This window comes from Phyllostomus discolor, chromosome 10 (assembly GCF_004126475.2).
Source record: "Phyllostomus discolor isolate MPI-MPIP mPhyDis1 chromosome 10, mPhyDis1.pri.v3, whole genome shotgun sequence".
NCBI classification, from domain to species: Eukaryota; Metazoa; Chordata; class Mammalia; order Chiroptera; family Phyllostomidae; genus Phyllostomus; species Phyllostomus discolor.
The window spans coordinates 53,839,992-53,864,834 of NC_040912.2; the positions used below are offsets into that span (position 1 = coordinate 53,839,992).

Genomic DNA, 24,843 nt, shown 5'->3' on the forward strand with positions numbered 1-24,843 from the left:
TGGATTTGATTCACTAATACTTTGATGAGGATTTTAGCATTTATGTTGATTAGTGATACTGGCCTATGATTTTCATTCTTTGTGGTGTCTTGACCTGTTTTCAAATTAAGATAATGCAGAGCTAATAAAAAGAGCCCGAAGTCCTCTATCTAATTTTTTGGAATACTTTGAGGAGGATAGGTGTTACTTGTAATGTTTGATAAATTTCATCTGTTGAGACACCCAGTCTAGTACCTTTGTTTGCCAGGATTTTTTTTTTCTGATTCCTGCTTCATTTGACTAGTAATCTATCTATTCAGATTCTTTTGTTCATCTTCCTGATTTAGTTTTGGATGATTGTGTACTTCTAGGAATTTACCACTTCTTTCAGGTTGTCTAGTTTGTTGGCATATTCTTGTTCACAATATTTTCTTAAAATCCTTTTTATTTCTGTGGAGTTAGTTCCTTCTCTTTCATTTCTGATTTTAATTATTTGAGTCCTCTCTTTTTTTTTTTTCTTGATGAATCTTGTTAAAGCTTTGATAATCTTGTTTATTGAACTGGCTATTGGTTTCATTGATCTACTGTATTGGTTTTTAGACTTTATTTTGATTATTCCTGCTCTGATCATTATTATTCCTTCTTTTTACTCACTTTGGACTTTGTTATTTTTTTTCTATTTAATTCTTTATTATTTTTTCCTTTAAGCATAAAGTTAATTATGTATTTGAGGTTTTTCTTGTCTCCTGAGGCAGGCCTGTAATGCTATGAATTTCCCTTATAGGACTGCTTCCTTATATTGTATTTCATAGATTTGGGGTTGCTGTGTTCCATTTTCATTTGTTTTAAGGTATCTTGGTTTTTTTTTTTTTTTTAGGTCTCAGTTTTTACCCATTCATTGTTTAGTAACATTTTATTTAGCCTCCATATCTTTGTATGTTTTTTATTTTACTTCTTGTGATTGACTTCTAGTTTCTTTTTCTTCTTTATTTTTTAAAGTATATTTTATTGATTATACTATTACAGTTGTACAATTTTTTTCTCCCCCTTCTACCCTTCCTCCCTGTACCACCCCACCCTCTAGTTCATGTCCCCACCCATTAGTTCATGTCCATGGGCCATACATATAAGTTCTTTGGCTTCTCCATTTACTATACTATTCTTAACCTTCCCCTTTCTATTTTGTGCCTGCCTATTACGCTTCTTATTCCTTGTACCTTTTTTTCCCATACTTCCCCTCCCCTTCCACAATGATAACCCTCCATGCAATTTGTGTTTCTGTGATTTTGTACCTGTTCTAGTTGTTTGCTTAGTTTTTGTTTTTTAGGTTCAATTGTTGACAGTTGTTAGTTTGTTGTCATTTTAGTGTTCATAGTTTTTGATCTTCTATTTCTGAATCCCTTTAACATTTCATATAATAAGGGCTTGATGGTGATGAACTACTTTAACTTTACCTTATCTGGGAAGCATTTTATTGCCCTTCCATTGTAAATGATAGCTTTACCAGATGGAGTGGTCTTGGATATAGGTTCTTGCCTTTCACGACTTTCTTTCCAGCCCCTTCTTGCCTGTAAGGTTTCATTTGAGAAATCAGCACATAGCCTTATTGGGAGCTCCTTTGTAGGTAACGCTCTCCTTGCCTTTTGCCACTTTTAAGATTCTCTCCTTATCTTTAATTTTGGATAACTTAATTATAGTATGTCTTGGTGTGTTCCTCCCTGAGTCCAATTTTTTTTTTTGTTCCCTCTTAGCTTCCTAGACTTCCTGGAAGTCTATTTCCTTTGCCAGATTGGAGAAGTTTTCCTTCATTATTTGTTCAAATAAGTTTTGAATTTCTTTCTCTTTCTTTTCTCCTTCTGGTACCCCTATGATTTGGGGCATTTAAAGTTATCCCAGAGGTTCCTAAGCCTCTCCTCATTTTTTTGAATTCTTGTTCTTCATTCTGTTCTGGTTGGATGTTTATTTCTTCCCTTTTTGTTCCAAATCATTGATTTGAGTCCTGTTTTTTTTTCCCTTCACTGTTGGGTCCCTGTATATTTCCCTTTATGTTACTTTATATAGCTTTCATTTCACTACCAAGCTCAATCAGTTCTGTGAGTATCCTGATTAGCAGTGTTTTGAACTCTGCATCAGATAGGTTGTCTATCTCCTTGTTGCTTAGTTCTTTTTCTGGAATTTTGATCTGTTCTTTCATTTGGGCCATATTTCTTTGTCTCCGTGATACATTTATGGGGAGGAGCCTTAGGTATTCACCAAGGGGGGGGCAACCCACATAGCTGTGTTGTGGCACTGTATGTGTGGGAGGGGTCCAAGAGGGAAAAATGCCACTGGCTCAGTCTCACCCCACTTTCCATCACTTTCCTTGCTTACCATAAGCAGACTGTGCTCTTTCAGGTGTTGATTCCCAGGTGGGTAAGTTTGTGTATGTTGTAGGACCCTGTTGGCCTCTGGGCCTCTCCAACTGGCTCTCCTGTGAGGCTGAGAGTTTCTCCTGCTGCCACAACCCCCGCTGATTTTTACAGCCAAGACTTTTGAATCTTTAGTTTCCTATGCTGAAACCTCTGATTTTGTGGTCTGTCTTGCTCTCCAGTTGTTCCTCCCTGCTTATCTACACATGAATGTGGGATCACCTGCATGGTCTGCCACCTTGCCTTGTAGTGTGTCCTCTCTATCCCTGTTTCTACCAGTCTGGGTGAATGTTTAACTCTTTGGTTGTTGGACTTCCATGCAGTTTGATTTTCTGACAGTTCTGGTTGTTTTTGTTTTTAAATTGGTGGTAATCGTTCTTTTGGTTGTATGAGGAGGTGAAGAGTTTCTGCCTATGTCTCCCCCTTGGCTGGAACTCCTAATTTCTAGTTTCATACCATATGGTTAGAGGAAATGCTTGATATGATTTTAATATTATTAAAATTTGTTGAGTCTTGTTTTTTAACATGTGGTCTATCCTAGAAAATATTCCACATGTACTTGAAAAGAATTGGTATTCTGCTACTTATGGGTTTAAATGCTCTGAGGATATCAGTGAAATCCGTTTGACCTAGCTTGTCATTTAAGGCCATTGTTTCCATGTTGATTTTCTGTCTAAAAGATCTATTCATGATGTTAATGATGTTTTACAATCCCTTACTATGACTGTATTACTATTGATTTCTGTATGTCTATGAGGGTATGCTGTATAAATTTACTTACTCCTTTTTTGGGTGCATGTTTTCAAGGGGTATATCTTCTTGCTGGATTGTTTCCTTTAACATTATGTGGAGTCCTTCTTTGTCTCTTTCTGTAGTCTTTGTTTTAAAGTCTATTTTGTCAGATACAAGCATTGTTGCCTTAATTTTTTTTTGTTTCATTGTTTCATTTTGTTGCATTGCTACCTTTATTTCATTTTTGTTTGCATGAAATTCATTTTTCCATTTATTTAAATTTACATTGTGTGTATTCTTTTTTCTGAGGCTGGTCTAGTGTAGACAGCATATATATGGGTCTTGTTTTCTTATCCATTCAGTTACCCAGTGTCTTCTGATTGGAACATTTAAGCCATTTATATTTAAAGTGATTATTGATAGGTACATATTTATTGCCTTTTCATTCTTTTAACTATGTTCCTTTTCCTTTTTCTTCCTCTCCTTCTCCTCCTTCTTCTCCCCTTTTCCCTCTCTACTTTCCCTTCTCCTTTCACTCTCTACTTCTCCCCTCTCTTCTTCCTCCTTCATACCTACTCTTTAACATTTCTTATAATATTGGTTTGGTGGTACCAAACTCCTTTAGCTATATCTCAACTGGGAAGCTTTTTATTTCCCCTTCAATTTTAAGTGATAGCCTTGCTGGCTCACGTAGGTTTGGTTGTAGGTACTTACTTTTCATCACTTTGAATATTTTATACCAATTCCTTCTGGCATGAAATATTTCTGTTGAGAAATCAGATAGCAGTCTTATGGGAGCTTCTCTATAGGTAACTGTCATTATTTTGTGGCTTTTCCCATTTTTTAAATCTTTGCTTTTTTAATTTTGCTGTGTCTTGGTGGTAGTGTCTTTTTTTTTATTTTTTTATTTTAATCATTGTTCAAGTACAGTTTTCTCCCCCCTACTCCCATTCCAGCCCACCCACCCAACCCTCCCCCCTTCCCCCCATTACCCCCCACCCCTAGTTTTTGTCCATGTGTCCTCCAAATTTGTTCCTGTAATCCCTACCCATTCCCCCCTGAAATTCCCTCTTCTCTCCCCTCTGGCCACTGTCAGAAAAATATGGAACGCTTCATGAATTTGCATGTCATCCTTGTGCAGGGGCCATGCTAATCTTCTCTGTATCGTTCCAATTTTAGTATATGTGCTGCCGAAGCGAGCACGGTGGTAGTGTCTTTGAGTTCATTTTGTTTATGACTCTTTTGGCTTTCTGGACTGTGCATCTCTGTTCTTTACTAGATTAGGGAAGTTTTCAGTCAATATTTCTTTAAATAGGTTCTTGATATCTCTCTCTCTCTTCCTTCTCCTTCTTAAACCCCTATGATGTGCATGGTGTTATGTTCTTGTTGTCTTTTAAACATTCTTATTATTTAAAATTCTTTTTTCTTTTTGTTTTTCTGATTTGTTGTTTTCTTTTACCATGTCTTCCAAATCGTGGATTTGATCCTCTGGTTCATCTAACCTACTGTTTATTTCTTTTAATGTATTCTTTATGTCAGACATTGTATTCTTCATTTCTTTCTGGTCCTTGTTTATGGTTTCTGTTTTTTTCATGCTGTTGAGCATCTTTTTAACTATTACTTTGAACTCTGTCTCTGATACCTTTCTTGCCTTTATTTCATTTAACCCCTTTTCTGCAGAATTCTTCTATTTTTTTTTTTTTAATTTGGGGTCTGTTTATATGTTTCCTCATTTTGCCTATCTATTTGTATTTGTTTTTATGTATTAGGGAGATCTGCTATGACTCCCACTCTTGGTAGTGTGGCCTTGTATATTAGGTGTCCTGTAGAGTTTGGTGGTGCAGTCTCCTTGATTACCTCAGCCAGGAGCTCCAGAGATGTGGCTTTACTGGGTTACATGGATGCCTTTGTTGTAAATTGAGTCTTGATTGTTATTTGTCTATTTATGAGTGGGATTGATTCTCAGTCTGAGTGACTGTGAGGCTCAACCTTGACCATGACATGTGAGCTCCTTTTCTGGTGCTGACCACACAAAGTGAAATTTGCTCCAGCAGGGTTTGGTTTTCTTTAAGATCTTACTTTGGATATGCTGCTTGTGAGGCTTATTGGATACTTCTCTATTGTTGTATGAGGCATGCCACTTTGTTGTTTTGGGGACTCTTAGGTGGACTCTTGGCAGGATAATGTCAGACACTGCCTGTGACTGGCCCTGGGCAATCTGTTTGGATCTTCAGTGATCCAGTTTTTGGCTGACTCTGCTTGGTCTGGGTACAGGCAAAAAGGACCAAGCTGTGTACCCAGGTAAGCTTTTATAAGCACCGGGCCCAGGGACAGGTGAGCAAATATTCTAAAGCACCCTGTGATCTGCCTCTATTTGCTGGCTACCTTTTAGGCTTAGTCATTGAAAGAGCTCAGGCTGCACTCCTTTGCAGGATATAAGCTCCACAGGGTTGGGTGAGGTAGATTCCATAATGTAGGGTTATTGCTTTCGTGTAGGCTGATGCCACAGAGAAGGGAATGCTCCACCTAAGAAAGATGATATCATTCTCAATGTGGTTTCTTCTGTTAATCCTTGGTTATAAGGCTCCTCTTCAGCTAGTCTTCAGTTGGTTATTCAGGATGATTGTTCTATAATTTAATTGTAATTAGTTTAGTCTCAGGATGAGGTGAGTGTAGCTTTCACCTACTTTGTCACCATTTTGAATCTGTGTAGTTGTAGTCATTTTGGAGAAGGCTTTTTGGAGGTTCTTGGAAGAATTTGTGCAGTGAACAAATGATGGACTTATAAAGGGGTGAACTCTGGCTATAGATAATAGTAATTGTATTGAGCCTTCATATTTGAAAATGTAATGTTTATTGCATACTTCTCATATTCTGATGACTTTGGCCATAATCAGTATAAATAAAATACATATTTTCTTATTTCTTCCTTGCACAAATATACCATTTGTTTGTCATTTTACTACTATTGTAATACGGAAAGTGAATCTAGAAGGAGCATTAACAGAAGAATCTATACTGTCACCTTGATGAACAGGTTTACAGAGGACTGATTTTGATTTACCTGTTGAAAATTAAAGTTTTTTGCCCTGGCTGGCATAGCTCAGTGGATTGAGCATGGGCTGCGAACCAAAGTGTTGCAGGTTCGATTACCAGTCAGGGTGCATGCCTGGGTTGCAGGCCATGACCCCCAGCAACCACACATTGATGCTTCTCTATCTCTATCTCTATCTCTATCTCTATCTCTATCTCTATCTCTATCATCTCTATCTCTATCTTTATCTCTATCTATCATCATCTCTATCTCTATCTCCATCTCCCTCCCTTCCCTCTCTAAAAATAAATAAAATCTTTAAAAAAAAGGAAAAAAGAAAAAGAAAATTAAAACTTTTTTACTGTGTTACTTTTATGAATCACATAGGTGAGAATATAATATTTGTACTATTTTTTGTGTTGTTATTTTTTTTATTCAAGTTAGGTTCAGAGTTAACCTTCATGGAAGTAAAAAACAACAGCAAAAGTATTCAAAAGTCTAAGGCCTGAGGGGATTTAAGACATGAAAGAAGATACGAGAGAAAATTAGAACTTTTGAGTGATAACCCATATTGGCCTAAGCCAAAATGAGAATTTATTAACTGAATGGGTCAAGGAGTCGAACTACTCTCAAACAAGCTTGATTCATGGCTCAGTGTCACTAGGATCATTTTTAGACCTTTCACTTAATGAGGTAGTTCTATTTTCAGAGTATATTGTGGCAAAAGAAGCTTGGAGGTCTCTCTGCACAATGAAGACAGCACAGCGCTAGAATATAGAATTCATAGTAAAATTCAGGAATTGGACCTCTTAGCCTGATTTGGGTCAGGTGTTTATTTCTCAATAGAAGCCAAGATAGTGGGGAAAAAAACCCACATTAGTTTACTTTCCAATCCATATGTTATTAAATTCTTTTTCTTGATTTGTTTCATTGGCTGGGTTCTTCAGTACAATTCTGAATAGAAAGGGAGGAGCAGGCATCCTAGCCTTTTTTTTTTTAATTAGAGAAAAATGGTCTAGTGTTTTATCATAAAAATATGATGTTAGTTGTAGGTTTTTCATAGCTTTTATCTATTAGATTGAGGAAGTTTCATTCTATTCCTAGTTCACTGAAGATTTTTTTGAAATTATGAATTGGTATTGAATTTTGTTAAATGTGTTTTCTGTGCCAATCTAGATAATTATGTGACTTTTATTCTTCTGTTAGTACAATGAATTATGTTAATGAATTTCACCTTGATTTTTGGCCTCAATTCTACAAGGCCGTGATTATGTTGGATAAGTTTTATAAGTTGCTAATTCAATTCGTGACTGTTTAATTCTTATGTCCATGTTATTGAGTGATATTAGTTAATTATATATTTTTTGGTAATACCTTTATTTGTTTTGGTATTAGGGTGATGCTGGCCTTATAAGATGAGTTCAGAATTGTTTTAAGGAGTAGTTTGTGTAGGAAGATAGAAGATAGAAGATATTTAACTTCTATTTACCCAAGTGCCTGAACTGACAATGAGTGAAGGATGATTCCCTTGGCAAAAATGAGGGATTGTTGCCACAAGAAAGGAGAGTAGAAGCTGGGTGGCATCATATGCAGGGAAGCAGAAGAAGATTTCTCATCACAAAGAGTACATAAGATTCTTTGGTAGGTTAGAAGAAATGGAGAGGGGTTGAATGGAGAGATAAAGCTCTTAATGAGGGTCATGAACCAGAGCAGAGGTTGTCCAGTGCCCTCTCTCATGGGAACCTCTTGGGAGCTAACTTTAGTCTCCATATGAGTAGAGTCTATTAATGTGTCACCTATGGCCAGGGCATTGCAAGAGTTGCTACTTTAGTTTTTTTTGTATTATTTTCATTGTATTTTTTCCATTACCATGTATTTCCCCCATACCCTCTTCTACCTCCATCTCCTACCCACTGAAATAAGTTGTCTTCTAACTGGAATTTGGTGAGGACCTAGCCCCCTTCCAGCACATCTTCTGTTGATTTTTAGCTGGTATGATGTTATACATTTTCTGTGCCTCCACATTTTGTTTACTTCCTACTCTGTTTACCTAACAGGCAACCCACTTTTTAGTGTTCTTCAACCCAATCTCCAGAAATAAAAGGTATGAACCTGTACTCCAGGGAGGGTGGTAGGGGTGTGAGGTTGGGTAAAGCTTTCCACACCTGTACTTGGATGGGTTTGAACAGAGTGTGATGGAACTCTCCAACACAGGTAATCATCAAAAAAGCAACCATATTCATTCTTTTAAAATTGCTAAAATGCTTTTATTTTATACCCTTCTTTCATCTCAATGTTAATCTTTACTTGTGATTTACTCTTTTCTTGTCAATATTGAATAACAAATTATTCTTCATAGCTTCTGGGAGTAAGGAGAGATAACTGGTTGATTCCTTTTTCTTTTGGACTTTAGTCTGTATCTCAAAAAGTCTCAGATATATTTTTTTTAAAAATTACAATGTCTAGTCTTAAAGAGGACTATTTTCCCTCATTATTGGCTGGTAAAACAATCTACTTGGGCTTTTAGTATACTAAACTCAAGAAGTCATTATATGACAACATAGGATCCCGTGCACTAACGGATGCCTTGCTCAATTCACTTATACTTTTTAAAGTGTCTATATTAGGTAGAAACAGGGGTAGACCTTGAGATGGTTCAGACAAATGCTCTGTCTTCTGGGTGCTCTACAACCTTGTAATGTGGAAGTGGTGGGCACTGCGGTCTGGACAAAGAAACAAGGAAATGTAACAGAAAGTGCGAAGCTGCTAATTTATTAACTTATGCAGGATACTGTTAAGGCCCCAGCAGAAAATATTTAAATTTTAGAGAGTCCTGGCAAGGTAGGTTAAGTTCTGTTTCTTATCTATGGTTTGTACATGTAACGTTGTAGTCTGGGTGTTGTCCATTCATTTAATCCAAAGAGTGATTAAGCCCTAGGGAAAATGGGTTCACAATGATTAAATTCTGATTTTAACTTGACACTTTAAACTTGTTAGGTTTAATAACCTAAAATAGCAAATCCTCATAGAAGGGGAGTTTACATAAGATTATAAATACAATTATAGAAAGCCAAAATGGGGCTGCTGTTAGCTTACCTGAAGTCCGAGGAAACAGGTTTCCTGGAGATACGATCAGGGGATCATGCTGACCAGTAGCACATTGACTTAGATTCATGTATTCAACATAATGTTCAAAAATGAAACATATTCAGAGGAAGAAGATGGTGGTGAGGTAGGTGGGAGCAGAGCCCAGTTCTCCCTCTGCCCAGCTGGAACACCTAGCCGTTCTTCTGAGGAACAGAGTGAACAGCCAATGGAATCCTAGCTTATATGAAATTTGGAGGCCGAAAATTATAGAGGACATTGAAAAACAGATGGTGAGGAGATTGTGCTGGGATGGTAAGATCCCTAGTATCTGCTCAGGGACCTAGGCTGCTATGGCCACTGGGCCAGTGCCTGTGGCAGGATACTGGGAGTAGAGTTAGGTAACCAGCTCCCTCCTTTACCAGAGCATGGAGGGCAGCCAGGCACCAGGAGGGACCTGGTTGCTGGAAGTTGCTGAGGGGAAGAGACAGAGTGGGAAACACTCAGAGGTGGTATGCATCTGGTGGGACTATGGACGCCAGCACCAGAGAAATTGCAGTGCCGGGCAACACTTAGAGAAGGGAGGAGTTGGGCTGTGTCATACCCTGACTCAGATAGTCTCTGGACTGGTTGGAAAGTTTAGCTGTGTGAATAGCCCTGTGCTTGTTAAGAACTGTGGGCAGCTTCTTTGTAAGGAATTCTCAAGCAGCGGCTAGCTCTCCCTGAGGGTGATTTGAGCTGTGTGCCCCAGAGGCTGAGTGGCTGAGTGGAGCCACTCACCAGGGCCTGACTTGGGCTAGGTGCCCAGAGGCTGAGTTGTTGAGTAGAGCTGCACACCGGAGACTGAGTGGCTGAGCAGAACCAGGAGCCTGAACTTGACTGGCGCTGTGTGCCCAGAGACTGAGTGGCTGATTTGAGCTTGGCAGCTCATGAAGTATCTGGGCTGGAGTCTGGGCAGTTGAGACTCTTGTGGCCCAAACCTGGTCTCCATCATCTCAAAACCATAGGAAGGGAGAAAAGCGAAGCCCAGCCCCCCTCTTCCTGTGGCATCTGGGAAGACCAACAGAACTTGCTGAAAAGGTGTGAAGTTGGCAGGAGGGTTAGTTTTTCTTTCCATTCTCCTTTTTTTCCTTTTCTTTCTTCCCCCAAGTGAGACAATAAAATGTGGAGTTACGAAGTATCCAGAGACAGACTCAAAGGGGGAGCATAAGGCTAATCCCCAAAATTGAGAAATTGAGGCAAATGTCACTATGCTACTCCATAGATCTGGAATTTTGTTATTTATGTGTGTTATTATTATTTTTTCATTATTTTTACTACTTTTATTCTATTAATATTTTATTATTTCTCTTCCTTATGTTTAGTTTTCCTTGTTTTATTTCTCTGTTTAATTGTATTGTTTGGTAGATTTTCCTTATTCTTTCTATATTGTATTTTAATTTTCCTTCTGTCACTTTACTCATGTTCCAATAACACATTACTCTTGATCATGTATTTTCTATTCTGGTTATCCAAATCATATATTTCTTGTCATATTATTGTTGTTCCAGTACTATTATAAATAATTGTTGTTCTATACAATTGTACACACTACACAATAACCTTCCCTGATCTTAGCCCACTTCACTTTATTCCTGATCATTATTATTGTTCTGGTTAACTATTCTCTCTCACACTACGCCTACTTTCTATCCTATACTCACACTATAACTAATCATATAGCCTTGCACAAGCGCTGTGTTTTCTGGATTCAGCTCACAGTCTTCCTCCCCTCTAACAAGAGTCTTATCTCTCTTTCATCTTTTACAAAAAGTGGCTGGTTGGGTGAAATATAACAGTTAATGCTATACTTATGTAAAGAATCTCCTATCTCTTTTCTACTTGCTGGTACTTTAAATCCCATAAAATGCTCTCCCACTCTCTTGATCTGTTTTGCTTACCCGCTGCCACTGATCACATACAAGAATAGTTGGGAGCTGCAAACATCACTATACCTGCTGGAGGAGAGAAACCACCAACAAAGAACCACCAAAAGGCAAAAACCCAAGTACAACAAGAGACCCCACACAAACAGAAGAAAGGGCAAACCAGACAAGGAGATTAAAGAGACCACAGAATTGAACTGTATAGAAATGCTGCCATAAAAGTTCAACCTGCAAAGACAGCTAGCAAAGTGAAACATCAGGAAGTGCAGAAACAAATGAAAAGAGTCACCTAAAATGGAGAGACCAAAAAAAAAAGAGCTGCAATCAAAAGGAATGGAATACTACAACTAAAGAGCTAAGTGAAATGGAAATAAGCAAACTAGGAGATATAGATTTCAAAATAATGGTTATAAAGATGCTCAAGGAACTCACAGACAGCTACAAGGAACTGAGTGAAAACTACAATATGAAAAAGGAAATAGAAATTATAAACAAAACCGGGAAGAAATGAACAACAAAATCTCAGAAATAAAAAAATACACTAGAAGGAATTACACGCAGGCTGGATGAAGCAGAGGATCAAGTCAGCAAGCTGGAGGGCAAGGTAGGAAAGAACTCCCATAAAGAGCAAGAAAAGGAAAAGAGACTCAGAAAGAACGCAGAGGCGGTAAGGGAGCTGAAAGACAATGTGAAACATAGTAATATCCATAAATGTGGGTACTAGAAGGAGAAGAAGAGCAAAGGATAGAAAACCTGTTTGAAAAAGTAATGATGGAAAACTTCCATAATTTGATGAGAGAATAAGTCACCCAAATCCAGGAAACACAGTCCCAGACTGTGAACCCAAAGAGGTTGATATCAAGAAGACACATCATGATTAAAATGGCAAAATTCTAAGACAAAGAGTGAATCTTAAAGGAAGAAAGGGGGAAATAGGAAGTAACATACAAGGGAGCCCAGATAAGACTAGCGGCTGATTTCTCAATGGAAACACGGCAATCCAGAAGAGAATAGCAAGATATATTCCAAATAATGAAAAAGAAAGGCCTGCAAGCAAGACTACTCAAACAGCAAGGCTCTCAATTAAAATGGAAGGCCAAACAAGGAGTTTCCCAGACAAAAGAAGTCTAAAAGAATAGACTTCTTGCCCTACAAGAGATGCTGAAGGGTCTGCTTTAACAAAAGAGGGAAAAGGAGTGAGAGAGAGAGGAACACAGGTACGGAAAAATGGGAATGAATAAGTACCTATCAATTATAATGTAAATGGACTAAATGCTGCAATCAAAAGATATAAAATAACTGAATGGATAAGCAATCATGACCCACACATATGCTGCCTACAAGTGACCCACCTCAGAACAAAACACCTACACAGACTGAAAGTGAAGGGCTGGAAACAAATGTTCCAAGCCAATGTACAGAAAACAAAAGCAAGGGTAGCAATACTCATATCAGACAAAACAGACTTCAAAAAAGGGCCATAAAAAGAGACCCAGATGGTCACTTCATAATACTCAAGGGAAGAAACCATCAAGAAGAATAAACAATGTAAATATATATTCACCTAACGTAGGAGCACCCAAATACATAAAGAAAATCTTGGAGGATTTCAGGAAAGATATTGACAGCAACACAATTATAGTATGGGATTTCAACACCTCACTGTCAAAAATGGATAGATCTTCCAAACAAAATATCAACAAAGATATTGCAGCAGTGAACAATGTCCTAGAGTCACATAGATTTAACTGATATATATATATATCAGTTAATATATATATATATCCTTTCATCCCAAAGAAGCAAAATACACGTTCTTTTCAAATGCACATGGAACATTTGCAAGATAGACCACATGATAAGATACAAACAAGCCTCAACAAATTTCAGAAAATCGAAATCATACCAAGCATTTCCTCTCACCACAAGGGACAGAAACTAAAAACCAACCTCAAGGAAAAAAAATAGAAACCACTCAAACTAATGGAAATTGAATTAGCATGCTATTAAACAATAAATGGGTGAAGGATGAGATCAAGGAGGTAATCAAAATGTTTCTGGAAACAAATGAAAATGAACTCACAACAATCCCAAACTTATGGGGCACAGTGAAGGCAGTCCTGAGAGGGAAGTTCATAGTGATACCAGCTTACCTAAAAATGATAGAAAGATTTCAAACAAACATCCTAACCCTCTGCCTACAAAAACTTGAGGAACAACAACAAAGACAGCCCAGAGCAAGTAGAAAGAAGGAAATAGCCAAGAGCAGAGCATAATTAAATGACATAGGGTCTAAAAACACAATTCTAAGGATCAATGAATCCAGGAGCTGGTTCTCTGAAAAGATAAACAAAATCAACAAGTCTTTAAGCAGACTCATCAAGAAAAAAAGAGAGAAGACCCAATAAACACAATCAGAAAGGAAAGAGGAGAGATTAAACCTGATAACACCAAAATACAAAAGATTGTAAGAAATTACTACTAAGAAATATATGCCAAGAAATTTGAAAACCTAGGTGAAATGGACAAATTTCTAGAAAAATATAATCTTCCAAAACTGAATGAAGAAGAAGCAGAAGCCTAAACAGACCAATAACAGCAGATGAAATTGAAGCAGTAATCCAAAAGCCCTGGCACACAAAAGCCCTGGATCTACATTCACAGAAGAATTCTACAAAGCATTTAAGGAAGAGCTAACCCCTATCCTTCACAGATTATTCCAAAAATCCAAAGAGTTGGAAGACTTCCAAATTCTTCTTATGAAGCAAGCATCATTCCGAATCCCAAAGCCAGATAAAGACATAACAAAGAAAGAAAACTTTAGGCCAATACCACTGATGGACATAGATGCTAAATCCTCAACAAAATATTGGAAACCTCATCCAGCAATATATTAAAAAGATCATACACATGTCCAAGTGGAACTCATCCTAGGGATGTAAGATGGTACAATATTTGGAAATCAATAGACTTAATGCATCATGTAAACAAATGCAAAAACAAAAAATCACATGATCATATAAATAGGTGCAGAAAAAGCATTTGATAAGGTACAGCACCCATTTATGATTAAAACACTCAGAAAAGTGGGAGTAGAGGGAGCACTCCCCAACATAATAAAGGCCATATACAAGAAACATGAAGCTGACATCATACTCAATGGGCAAAAACTAAAAACTTTCCCAGTAAGATCAGGAACAAAACAAGGCTGTCCACTTTCACCACTTCTATTCTCCATAGTATTGGATGTACTAGCCACAGCAAAAACACAAGAAAAAGAAATAAAAGGCATACAATTTGGAAAAAAAGAAACAAAACTGTCATTGTTTGCCAATGACATGATAGTGTACATGGAAAGCCCTAGAGATTCCACCAAAAAACTGCTTGACCTAATAAATGAATTTGGCAAAACAGCGGGATACAAAGTCAATATTCAGAAATCAAAGGCATTTTTGTATACCAACAATGAAATATCAGAAACAGAAATCAGGAAAAAAATCTCATTTGATATTGCAACAAGAAAAATAAAGTACCTAGGAATAAACCTTACAAAGGAGGTAAAAGACCTGTACTCAGAAAACTACACAACACTGAAGAAAGAAATTAAAGAAGACACAAACAAATGGAAACATATACCGTGCCCATAGATTGGAAGAATTAACATCATCAAAATGTCCATAATACCTGAAGCAATTTATATATTCAATGCAATCCCTATTAAAGTACCAATGACATATTTCACAGATATAGAACAAACACTTGAAAAATTTATTTGGAACCATAAACAACCTGGAATAGCAGCAGTAATTTTGAGAAAAAAGAATATAGTCAGAGGGATCATAATACCTGATATCATACTATATTACAAGGCCACTATAATCCAAACGGTCTAGTACTGGCATAAGAACGGACACATGGACCAATGGAACAGAATAGAGAGCCCAGAAATAAACCCAACTCTCTATGGTCAATTAATATTTGACAAAGGAGGAAGAGCATAAAATGGAGTAAACATAGCCTCTTCAACAGATGGTGTTGTAATATCTGGACAGCTACATAGGAAGAAATGAAACTTGATCGCCAACTTATACCATACACAAAAATAAATTCAAGGTGGATAAAAGACTTAAATATATGTCATGATACCATAAAGATCCTTCAGGAGAACACTGGCAGGAATCTCAGATATTCCATTCAGCAGTGTTTTCACTGGTATGCCCCCTGAAGCAAGGGACATAAAGGAAAGAATAAACAAATGGAATCTCATCAAAATAAAACGTTTCTGCACAGCTAAAGAAAACAGCATTAAAATGAGAAGAGAACCAACTGTATTAGAAAAGATATTTGCCAATGATACCCCAGACGAGAGTTTTATCTCAAAAAACAAACAAACAAACAAACTCACATGACTCCAGTCTAAGAAGACAAGCAACCAATTAAAATTTAATTTTAAATTTGTCTGGGGACCCAATTAAAAAATGGGGAAAAGACTTGAACAGACACTTCCCCAAGGAGGTGATAGAGAGGGTCTTGAGACATATGAAAGATGCGCAGTATTTCTAGCTGGCAGAGAGATGTGAATTTAAATCTCAATGAGATACCAGTTCACACTGGTTAGAATGACCATCATAAACAAAGCAACAAACAAGTGTTGGCGAGGTTGTGTAGAAAGGGGAACCCTAGTGCATTGTTTGTGGGATTGCCAACGGGTGCAACCACTATGGATAACGGTATGGAATTTCCTCAGAAAACTGAAAATCTAACTGTCTTTTGACCCAGTAATTCCACTGCTCAGATTGTATCTGTAGAACCCTGAAACACCAATCCAAAAGAACCTGTGTAACCCAATGTTCATAGCAGCACAACATACAATAGCAAAGAGCTGGAAGCAACCTAAGTGCTCATCAGTAAATGAATGGATCAAAACACTATGGTACATTTACACAATGGAATACTATGCAGCAGAATGGAAGAAATAGCCCCTACCCTGTGGGACAGCATGGATGGATCTGGAGAGCATTTTGCTAAGTGAAATAAGCCACGCAGTGAGGGACAAATACCATATGATCTGACCATTAATTAGAACCTAATCAATAAAACAAACAAGAATGCAAAATATAACCAGAGACATTGAAATTAAGAACAAATGGATAGTAACCAGAGGAGAGAGGGGAGGGAATAATGGGGGGAAAACGGTAAAGGGTTTGCAGGAATACATGGACCAAAACAAGGGGGGATGGAAAAAGGGGAAGGAGGGGGGGAAGGTTAGGGTGGGGGGGGGGGGGGGTGGGGAAAAGGCAGAAAACTGTACTTGACCAACAATAAAATTCAATAGTATTTAATAAAAACACAAACAATAATATTAGAAATATTAAAAGCTATAAATCAAAGCCAGAAAGCAAATTGGTGTTTATATGGCATTTGACTAAAATAGTATGTCTAAGGAACAGCCTATTCCAACTGTTGGTTTAGTTAGGGTTCCTTTTTCCTTAACCATTTTCCCATTTCTTTATGATACTTTTTCAAAAGTGCTCCAAGTTGTTCCCTTTAGTATTTTTGGTTGCAAGAACTTTGTTTTTTCAACCAAGCATTTCAAATTGCTTCATATAAGCACATTTAATGAGCAGTCATAACAATAACATCTAATATTAATTGAGCATGTACTATGTCTCAGGTAGTATTCTTAATTTTTTATATGGACCCTTATTTTTAATCCTCACTAGAAGGCATGCTTATTGAATTTAGAGAGATTGGATAGGAGGGAGACAGAGCAGAAAAAAAACATTGATATAAGAGGGAAACATCAATTGGTTACCTCTTGTACATACCTCGAGTGGAGACCGAACCCACACCCTATGCATGTGGCCTGACCGGGAATCAAATCTGCGACCTTTCAATTTATGGTCTGATGCTCTAACTGAGTCACACTAACCAGGGCTGGATTCTCTTCTTTACCTTTTACACCCACTCTATGAAGTAAGTGTTATTATTCCCTCCCTTTTTGTCAAATGAAGAAACTGTAGCATGTGGATGTTAAGTACGTTAATATCCAAGGTCACGCTATTAGGAGAGGTGGTTCCAGAACTTGTGCTACTATGAATTTTGTAATTCTGCCTCAGTGTTTCTTCTGATGGTTGAGATATTAGAAATGATTTGGTATAATCTGCTTTTTTTAAAAAAAGATTATTTACTTATTTATTTTAGAGAGAAGGAAGGGAGAAAGAAAGAGAGGGAGAGAAACATTAATGTGTGGTTGCCTCTCGCATACCCCCTACTGGGGACCTGGCCTGCAACCCAGGCATGTGCCCTGACTAGGAATCAAATGGGCAACCCCTTGGTTCACAGTCTGGCACTGTATCCACAGAGCCACACCAGCCAGGGCAATCTGCTTTTATTTTTAAGGTGAATGAATAGAGGAGGTTATGGGAAACTGATAGAAAATGAAGCTGCCAGCTCTTATTGTGCTTTCTGATATCCTATGGCCTGGAAATCAACTGCTTCAATTAATAAGGGCAACTTGTATTATAAAAAGCAAATGTTTTCTTTTTTATTTTTATAAACTTCCTTGGCATAAAATTATTATGATAGAAAAGTAAGGCCAATAAAAATGTGCCAAGGCAAAGACAGTGAAATGGTTCTGGATAGAGTACAATATTCAGACAGTACAATATTTATACAGTACAATATAGTACAATATTCAAGGGATTATAATAAAATCCCTGTCTCTTCCTCCTTCTCTCCCTCCCATCCTCCTTTTTTTTCCTTTTTCTCCTTCTTCTGTTCCTCCTCCTCTCCCTCACTCTCCTTCTTTCTCACCCTCTTTCTGTCCTGTAATCTTTTATTTTTTTTTAAAGATGCTATTTATTTATTTTAGATAGGGCGGAGGGGACAGAGAAAGAGAAGGAGAGGAACATCAGTGTGTGGTTGCCTCTCCCATGCCCCTTACTGGGGAGCTTACCTGGCCTGCAACCCAGGCATGTACCCTTACTGGGAATTGAACCAGCAACCCTTTGGTTCTCAGGCTGGCACTCAATCCACTGAGCAACACCAGCCAGGGCTATACTATAAAATAAAGTCTCTCTTATTACTTCAGAACAAAAAGACTTACTACTTCATTCTGATTGGGTAGGATCCACCCTCTTTAGGGTTACAGGAAGTTCAGTCTCCAAACAGCTTAAGCTTTAGGCTCTACAGAGCAAGGACTGCCAACTTGCTGATTTATGTGTAGTTTTCATCATGGGGACCAATATCTTTCTTGGATTTTGGTGAAAGCACCAGAGACTTTTTTTTGTAACTTCATGTTTCATTTACTTAATTTCCAATAAGTAGGAGCAGCGATTTTCAACCTTTTTCATTTCATGGCACATGGAAAATAATTAGTAAAATTCTATGACACACCAAAAAACACATTTTTTGCTGATCTTACAAAATAGGTATAATTTTGATTCATTCTGGAAGGCCATTGTTGTGTTACCTGTTGGTATTTTTAATTTGAAAATCTAAGGGAAAAGAGGTCAATGCAATGCCCCTGACTAAATAGTCAGGCAGTGCATGTTTTAAAAATTTTTGAGGCACACCAGTTGAAAATCTCTTGGTTAGAGGCAGCCCAATACGTGATTTCATGCACAGAGGCATTATCAGGTCTAGATATCTATATTATTACATTTTATTTTGTAACCGTATTCCTCATGCCCAATGTTAGTTCAGTTTTCCTTCTTTTGCCTTTATTGAGTAGATGACTATCAACTGTATGTTAAACACAATAATTTTATTTTTGCTGTCATTTTCCATACTTTTATTAGGTTTTGTATAAAAATTAAAGTTTATTTTTGCTCCTGGCATGACATAAAAATAAGGAACTAGGTAAACTAAACAATATAAAAATCCTTCTGTGAGTAAGTGTCCCATGCAAGGTTTTTGTTCACTAATAAATAAAGCAAGACTTGTCATGCTGAATAAAGGTGGATAGTGTTTTACCACACATTTAAACATAGTGCAGTTTATTTACCTCACTGTGTTACCAAACAAAAGTAGGTTCAGCTGCCCACCACCTGCCAGATTAGGCAAATTCTGGAGGAAGAAGTTTGGTGAGAAAATGAAAGATGTCTTTTATTCAAAAGCTGCACAATCTGGGAGAATGATAGTCTTCTGTGTCACAGCAGATCTCCTCTGGAAAACCTGGAGGAAAACCCAGCTACCCTATGCTAGGCCAGTCCAAAGCTGTGCCCAGTTTCCTCTCTGTCCTTTGGGAACCACAGATGGCTGCTTCATTATCATCCAGGTGACTTGGCTTCTTCTGGTTTGCCACCAGGCTTTAGGTTCCTTCCTGGGAACCTGTGCATGGGGCTGGCACCACAGTTGGCCACATGACTTCAGGGGCCCTCTAGTCTCAAAAGCAACAGCCTGCATATCCACATGGTGGGTCCAAGAGAGAATGAATCTCTCCCTTCCCTCATATTATATAAGCTTCCGCTATGGGGTAGGGTAGATGTTGAAACTTCCAGGTGCTTCAGGAGGGATCAGATCCCCAAACAATCCCATGTTTTCCCAGGCTAGACTGACAAGTACTTGTTTGACCAAAAGGGCATCAGAGGGCTTTTCCCTCATTAGCCTTGCACATACTCAGCACAATGAATTCCTTTCACAGTATCCTGCATGGGTGTTGGGGAGGATCTGTCATGTGCTGTGCTAGCCTGGTTAGGAAGACAATATGTCCATAACCCTGTGGCCCCTCGCCACTCCTGCTCTCACTCTGGGTACTGGTCAGGCTACTGGCCCTGGCCAGTTTATAGGTATCAACTGTAGTAAAACAGTGATAACACTTTCAAAAACACTTTTGCCAGAGGTACTGCAAGCCTAAAGGGACAGAGGAATAGCATTTGAAAAGAAGGAATATTAACTATAACTATTTTAACTGTTAGTATGTTGGACAAAAAGGGAAGGGTACATAGGCATAAAAGTGGATGACGCCTTCTAAAATTCAGGAGGAGTTTTTGCATAATCCAAACTGGTCTTTAGGGCCTGAACATAGGTCAAGTAGCTAAACTTTTAATCTGCTTAAGTCTGGTCTTGTCTCTGCTTTTGATGTACTTAGATGTCTCATAACATATTTCTACTCAATTTCTTCATTGACAATGTACCTAATTGTCCTGGCCTGGTGGCTCAGTTGGTTAGAGTGTTGTCCTGTACAACAAAGTTTTTAGGTTCAATTCCTGGTCAGAGCACATACCCTAGGTTGTGGGTTAGATTCCTGGTTGGTGTGTGTATGGAAGGCAGCTGATAGATACTTCTTTCTTTCTCTTTCTCTCTTTCTCTCTTTCTCTCTCTCTCTCTCTCTCTCTCTCTCTCTCTCTCTCTCTCTCTCTTTCTCTTTCTGTCTCTCTCTCCCTCTCCCTCCCTTCCTCCCTTTCTTTCGCTCTAAAATCATAAACATATCCTTAGGTGAAGATGAAAAAAAAATGACCTAATTTAAGGCAGTTTGAAGGTAGCATGTTTTTATTATCTATATAGCAAATAAGTCAAATTTACAGTGTGAACATGCCATTTTGGCTAATTTTGGAAGCAGGATCTACTCTTGGGGATTCTTTTTGACTAGTTTTTTGTCTAATGAAATGTCATCAGTCTAGATGGAATCATACATTTTAGTCTTTGCTACTCCTTTTGTGAGTTTTATTTTTCAGATTCTAGCAACAATAGGAAAAGGAAATAAGGTAGAGAAAGAAGCTTCAGTGACACCATGTCAGGGACCAAAAGCAAAGTGCCTGGAAACAGGTCACTTAGGCACTGAAGCAGATACAGAAGCACTTCTTTGTGTAGTTGGAGGGCCCCTGCCTTCATCTCAGGAATCTCTACTTCTGATTGGGTGATTTTGGGCAAGTTGCCAAATTTCAATTGGACTGAGCTTTCTCATCATAAAGATGAAGAATTAGAGTGGATGAAGCTCCATACAGTTACTGTTCCATGATTATAAGTAAAAAAGGAAGAGTGAAGTTGATTTACTCCTTAGAAAAGGCAAAAGCCTTAGACAAGGCTTTTGGCACCTTGCACAAGAGTGTGTACCTTGGTAGTGACCTTTTATTTTTCTTTATCCTCCTTGGTGTTAGGAAGACATGCCTTTGGGAGAGGTCTCTTGTGGCGTTTGTTACTCTAAATTAGCAATTAGAGGAGATTCTGAAGTTCTGGTGCCTTGATCATGGAGCTTTTTTCTTTTTTTTAAATTTATTATTAATTTAAAATTTATTCAGTTACGGGTGTTCTGTCATTTTTCCCACTGCTCATCCCTCCCCCACTGCTCCCTCCCCTAGAAAACTGCCCCCCACAATTGCCCATGCTCTTGAGTCCTCTATTCATATTCCATTGCTTTCTTGTTTCCCTCCTTCCCCCTGTTATCCTCCTCCGCCCACCCCTCTGGTCACTGTCAGTTTGTTCTTTATTTCCAAGTGTCTGATTCTATTTTGCTCATTTATTTTGTTGATTAGGTTCCTGTTAAAGGTGAGATCATATGGTATTTGTCTTTTACCACCTGTCTTATTTCACTTAGCATAATGCTCCCCAGAGCCATCCATGCTGTTGCAAAAGGTAGGAGCTCATTTTTTCTTTCTATTTCAGAGTTTTTCTTTCAATTGCATTCTGTAAATATACCACAGGTTTTTAAAATATATTTTATTGATTATGCTATTACAGTTGTCCTATTTCTCCCCTTCATTCCCCTCCACCTTGCACACCCTCTCCCACCCTCATTCCCCTCCTTTAGTTCATGTCCATGTGTCATAAGTTCTTTAGCTTCTACATTTCCCATACTGTTCTTACCCTCCCCCTATTTTCTACCTACCATTTATGCTACTTATTGTCTCTACCTTCCCCCTACCCTCCTCCTCCCACTCCCCTGTTGTTAACCCTCCATGTGATCTCTATTTCTGTGGTTCTGTTCATGTTCTAGTTGTTTGCTTAGTTTGTTTTTGTTTTTGTTTTAGGTATGGTTGTTAATAATTGTGAGTTTCTTATCATTTTACTGTACATGTTTTTTATCTTCTTTGTCTTAGATAAGTCCCTTTAACATTTCACACAATAAGGGCATGGTGATGATGAACTCCTTTAACTTGACCTTATCTGAGAAGCACTTTATCTGCCCTTCCATTCTAAATGAAAGCTTTGCTGGATAGAGCCATCTTGGATGTAGGTCCTTGCCTTTCATGACTTGGAATACTTCTTTCCAGCCCCTTCTTATTTGTAGGGTTTCTTTTGAGAAATCAGCTGACAGTCTGATGGGAACTCCTTTGTAGGTGACTGTCTCCTTTTCTCTTGCTGCTTCTAGTATTCTCTCCTTCATTTTTACCTTGGCTAATGTAATTATGATGTTCCTTGGTGTGTTCCTCCTTGGGTCCAACTTCTTTGGGACTCTCTACGCTCCCTGGACTTCCTGGCAGTCTATTTCCTTTGCCAGAATGGGAAGTTCTCCTTTATTATTTGTTCAAATAAGTTTTCCATTTGTTGCTCTTCCTCTTCTCCTTCTGGTACCCCTATAATTTGGATGTTGGAATGTTTAAAGATGTCCTGGAGGTTCCTAAGCATCTCTTCAGTTTTTTTGAAATCTTGTTTCTTCATTATTTTCTGATTGGATGTTTCTTCCTTCTGATCCATTGCATTGATTTGAATTCCATTTTCTTTTCCATCACTATTACTTCCCTGTGCATTTTCCTTCATTTCACTTAGCATACCCTTTATTTTTTCATCTAATTTGCAACCAAATTCAACCAAGTCTTTTAGCATCCTGATTACCCGTGTTTTGAAGTATGCATCTGATAGGATGGCTATCTGTTGCTTAGTTGTATTTGTTCTGGAGCTTTGATCTGTTCTTGTATTTGGGCTTTTTTTTTTTTTTTTGTCTCAGTGTGCCTGTTACGTAGTGAGAGGTAGGAGGTTTAGGTGTTCAGCAGGGCAGGGCAACCCACATCACTGGGTTGTGATGCTGTATGTGGGGTAGGGGTCCAAGAGGGAACAATGGCACTTGCTCTGTCTCTGCCAGATTTCAGTCACTTCCTCCACTTCCCACAAGCAAATTGGGCCCTTCTGGTGCTGATTCCAATGTGAGTGGGTTTGTGTACATTCTAGGACCCTGTGGGTCTCTCCAACAAACTCGCCTGTGAGGTTGGGAGTTTCTCCCAGCACTTCAACACCCACAGGTGTTTTCAATCGATGTTTTGAGGCTTTATTTCCCTGTGCTGGGACTCTGGGTTGTGCAGTCTGTCTTGCTCCCTAGTTTCACCTGGTTTATCTGTTCATGAGTTGGAACCACCTGGTCTGCCATCCACCTTTTGCACCAAACTCCTCGACAATTCATGGCCTTGCTGGGGTCCACCAGCTACTGCCTTGTGCTCCTGGGTTCTGCCAGCCACCGCATTTTTCTTTTTTGCTGCGACCCCTCTCCACCCGGCTGCCCTACTCTGTCCCTTCTACTGGTCTGGATAAATATGTCTAATTTAACTCCTTGGTTGTTGGACTTCCATACAGTTCAATTCTGCCTGTTCTGGTTGTTTTTTGTTTCTAAATTGTTGCTGTTCTTTTTTTGGTTGTGCGAGGAAGCACAATGTGTCTACCTACGTCTCCATCTTGGCTGGAAGTCTCTCTCTGTTTAACTTTAATCTTGGGGAACTTAATTATGATGTGCCTTGATGTATGCTTCCTTGGGTCCAACTTCTTTGGGACTCTCTGAGCTTCCTGGACTTCCTGGAATGCCTTTGCCAAATTGGGGAAGTTCTCCATTATTTTTTCAAATAAGTTTTCAATTTCTTGCTCTTCCTCTTCTCCTTCTGGCACCTGTATAATTCTGATGTTGGAACATTTAAAGTTGTCCTGGAGGTTCCTAAGCCTCTCCTCACTTTTTTAAATTCTTGTTTCTTCATTCTCTTCTGGCCGAATGTTTCTTTCTCCTTCTGTTCTAAATTGTTGATTTGAGTCCTCGTTTCCTTCCCATCACTGTTTGTTCCCTTTACATTTCTCCTCATTTCACTTTGTGTTGCCTTTACTTTTCCTACATTTTGAGACACACTCAACCTTTTCTGTGAACATCCTGATTACCAGAGTTTTGAACTTTGCATCTGATAGGTTGGGTAGCTCTTCATCACTTAGTTCTGTTTTTGGAGCTTTGATTGGTTCTTTCATTTTGCCATATTATTTTGCCTTGATATAACTTTTACATTGTAAGGGGCAGAGCCTTAGGTATTTGCCAGGGTGGGGCAACTCACATAGCTCTGTTGTGGTGCTGTGGGGCGAGGGGAGGGTTCCGAGACACGACAATGCCACTTGCTCAGCTCTCTGCTGGCTTTCAGTCACTTCCTGCTATCCACATACAAATTGGGCAATTCTGGCACTGTTTCCTTGGTGGGTGGGCTTGTATACGTTCTAGGATTCAAAGGATCTCTCCAATGAGCTTCCCTGTGAGACTGGAAGTTTCTACCATTCTAGCAACCCCCTCTAGTTTTTACCACCAGAGGTTTTGAGGCTTTATTTCCCTTTGCTAGAACCATGGGTTGCACAGGTTGTCTCGCTCCCCAGTTCTTTCCAGTTTATCTCCATGGAAATGTGGGACTACCCAGTCCATTAGCTGCCACCTCACATGCGTGGTCCTCCAGTCACTGCTTTTCTGTACTTCTTCTCTGTCCCAGCTTTCTGTCTCTGCCCC

General features: G+C 38.6%; 1 protein-coding gene and 1 non-coding gene across 2 annotated transcripts in view; one reads left to right on the top strand and one right to left on the bottom strand.

Annotated features, from left to right (window-relative positions):
- SUGCT (succinyl-CoA:glutarate-CoA transferase) overlaps positions 1-24,843 on the top strand; it is a 996,774-nt gene that overhangs the window by 316,392 nt on the left and 655,539 nt on the right.
- On the bottom strand, positions 4,216-4,322 carry LOC114508308. The gene has a single exon (XR_003685538.1). It is a non-coding gene; the product is annotated as a U6 spliceosomal RNA (small nuclear RNA).